Source organism: Octopus bimaculoides, chromosome 23 (genome assembly GCF_001194135.2).
Source record: "Octopus bimaculoides isolate UCB-OBI-ISO-001 chromosome 23, ASM119413v2, whole genome shotgun sequence".
Lineage (NCBI taxonomy): Eukaryota > Metazoa > Mollusca > Cephalopoda > Octopoda > Octopodidae > Octopus > Octopus bimaculoides.
In genome coordinates this window covers 16,993,445-16,996,799 of record NC_069003.1, presented here as the reverse complement: position 1 = coordinate 16,996,799, position 3,355 = coordinate 16,993,445, and the positions used below count along the sequence as shown (strand labels likewise).

The window sequence follows — 3,355 nt, the reverse complement described above, 5'->3', positions numbered from 1 at the left end:
ATATATATGTATGTATGTATGTATGTATGTATATGTATGTATTGCCTTCTCCCTCTCGCTTATTCCACCTTTTTCTCTTCTCTTTCATCTTCCTTTGCACATTCCACTCTACGTTTCATAAACCATTTAAATCATCTTTTCCACATGTTCCTCGCTCTCACTAAACAACATAAACTCTACTCACTTCTTCACTCTGTCACACCCGATCATCTCCACCTGTAGCTGCCCCACGGAATTGATCTCAAAATACCTTGACTGTGTCCTTGCCCACCTAGTGGTTTCCCTCCCCTCCCACATACACATCACTAACTATGCTCTCCGTCTCTTCAACTCTTTCTCCTTCCCTCCTGAACCCTCTAAACTTCTCTTCACTCTTGATATCAAGAGTCGGTATACGATGGTCCCACACAACGAAGGACTTCTTGCACTCAAACACTTTGTAGACCTTCAACCCAAACCCCAACATGACACCTCCACACTTCATCTGACCGAACTTGTTCTCTCCCTCAACTGCTCATTCGCAGGGGATTTTTACCAACAGGTCTTGGGAGTGGCCATGGGAATGAGAATGGGCTGCAATTATGCGAACCTGTTCATTGGCTATGTTGAGGCCCAAATATTCTCATGATTCACTAGTCCCACTCCCGAACTATATGGTTGTTATATTGATGACTGTATCGGTGTGACCTCACTCTCCTGTGAAAAACTAGACTCCTTCTTCTCTTTTGTCCAATCCTTCCATCCTGCCCTTGAATTCTCCACTATTTCCAACACTTCTGTTGCATTTCTTGACATTTCAGTCAACATACACCACTCCACTTTCACTACCTCCATCTGCTACAAACACACTGACTCACACTCCTACCTTAACTTCTCCTTCTCCCACCCTACCCACACCAAGCTCTCCATCCTCTACTCCCAATTCCTCCATCTGCACAGGCTCTGCAGTGACTTTGAGACTGAGTCTCAACTCATTACTCACCACTTTATCCTTTGTGGATATCCCCTCACCACTATCCACACAGCCCTTGCCATGGACCATGCCTCTGCTCTCTCTCCTCGCACCTGCACCACCGTTGCCCATCTGTTTCCCCTCACCTACCACCCCTCCACTCTACTTCTCCAATGCACTTTTCAGAGCCTTCTGGCGACTCCAGTCCAACCCCGCCACCTCGCACATCTTCCCAACCTATCCCTTCCCACCTTCAAACAAGCCCACAACCTACGTGACTACCTGGTCCACAGTTTCTTCCCTCACCCCACCTCCCAACCCGGCTTGTTCCCCTGCTTCCACCCATGCTGCCACATTTGCCCCTACCACTCCAACACCACCATCCTCACAGGCACCCATCATCATCTCTATCATATCAGTGACTCCTTTATCTGCACTTCTAGCAATGTCATTTACTGCATCTACTGCTCTTTCTACCCTGCTGTGTACATTGGTCAAACGGGACACCACTTGGCTAACTGGTTTGCAGAGCACCTCCAAGACATCAGACTCAGCAATGACACCCCGGTCTCACGCCATTTCTGCTCTACCGGTCATTCACTACAACACCTGTCTGAGTTCAGATTGTCTTTGCACAGGGGCCATCCAGACTCCTGCCATCGCTATGAACAGGAATTAATCTTCTCTCTTCGTTCTTTTGCGCCACTTGGGCTCAACACCCCTCCTTTTTTCATCTGTCTCCCTTCTTCTCCGCTCTTCATCTGACACCTACTTCTCCTCTCTTCCTCTCTTCACTCCTACTCACCTTCTATCTTCATTGATATTTATTTTCTCTTATTCCTTTCTGTTGAAGAATGTAGGCTCAAAAGATAGAAAACTTTCTCACTTTCCCAAGCATCAAACTAATACACCTACTTGTTATTCGTACACCTGCCTTCATCTTTTGTTTATCTGTAAATTTCAACTATATATATATGTATATAAATATATGTATTTATGTATATATATGTATGTATGTAAATATATGTATGTGAATATATGTATGTATATATATATATCTATATATATATAAACCGGAGTAAGCACTTGAAGTGTGCAACAAGGTGGAAAAAAGAGTACTCAAATACCAGAGGTAGAGTAATATGCTTTATTTAAAAGCAGCAGAAATATAACAAAAAAACTGTTACTCTGAGTTTCACGTTCCCGTTCATCGGACAGTTTTGTTAGAAATGGAGAAAGAATAACAATGCAATCGAAAGTAATATAAAATTTAAAACACATGGATTCGTTTGATTGGTCGTTTCAAATAACGGTCATGGATTGTAGAAGAAGTAGATTTGGGAATATATATATAGTGGTGATAGGATCAAAAAGGAAATAAGTCTATTCAAAAGATGGTAAAAGATGGATGTTTTTGCCAGGTCGAATAGGTTGCCTATGAGGATCCGTGCGATTATGTTGCATGATCATTTGTGCATTTTTGTTTGTGATAAAATTTAAATGTATGGAAAGAGCGGTGATTGCAGTTGCTAAATGCTTCATTATATCGATTAAGTAGAGTGGGAGAATTGTATCTTAAAGATATGGAACACCTCCTTTAGGCAAAGCTTGCAGTTGGAGCGCTGGCCCTGGTATGGAGTTCCAGAATCTAAGATGGACCATTTTAAAATATATTGGGTATTTGTGCTTTTGAGGTGATGAATGTGATTGGCTAATGTTGTAGATTTACTGTGTTTGTCGTATCTAAAAGAGTGCAAATGGGCTGCGCAGCGATGTTTGAAGTTTTTAGTTGCACCTATGTATGTAGCAGTAGAGTTATGTAATAGATTTCTCACGGTGCATTTATATATTACGTTGTATCTTACACAATGTGTTTGAAGCGGGCAGATAGTCCCGGAGCAACAGTTACAAGTATAGGAGGCTTGAGCGTTGCGTCTGTTGGTGGGTGAGTTATTACTATTGGAGGATATGTTATTGGGGGATGTGTAGGAATCTAGATCAATGGAATTATTGTTATGGCTATTTGTCCTATCATTGTTATTATTGGTATTGTTATTATCTAGAATATTAATGGGTTGGGATCTACTGTGGTTTTGTTCGAGTGTACGGACGTTATTGTTAGAAGAAGTATATTAATGTCCGTATTGGGTGTATGTGTGTGTCGGGTGCTGGCGCTAGCGTAGTTATGGTTGCGTAGGTTTTGGTAATAGAGCGAGAGTTTATGTTTATTAGAAGTTGCTATAATAGATTCGAAGTTAGGAGTGGTAGAATACGACAATTTTAAAGTGGATCTGTTGAATATAGAGTGGTATTTGTGTTGTTGTTGGAAGTTAGAATCTAGTATTTTAAAGAAAGATTTGGCTAAGTTCCTAGTGTTAAGTGAGAATGGGGGGGGGGGGCACC

At 41.8% G+C, this 3,355-nt stretch overlaps 1 protein-coding gene across 3 annotated transcripts in view; it reads left to right on the top strand.

The window, feature by feature from the left end:
• Positions 1 to 3,355, top strand: part of LOC106877136 (mitochondrial glycine transporter A) — a 59,169-nt gene that overhangs the window by 10,349 nt on the left and 45,465 nt on the right. The gene's annotated exons all lie outside the window — the stretch shown is intronic.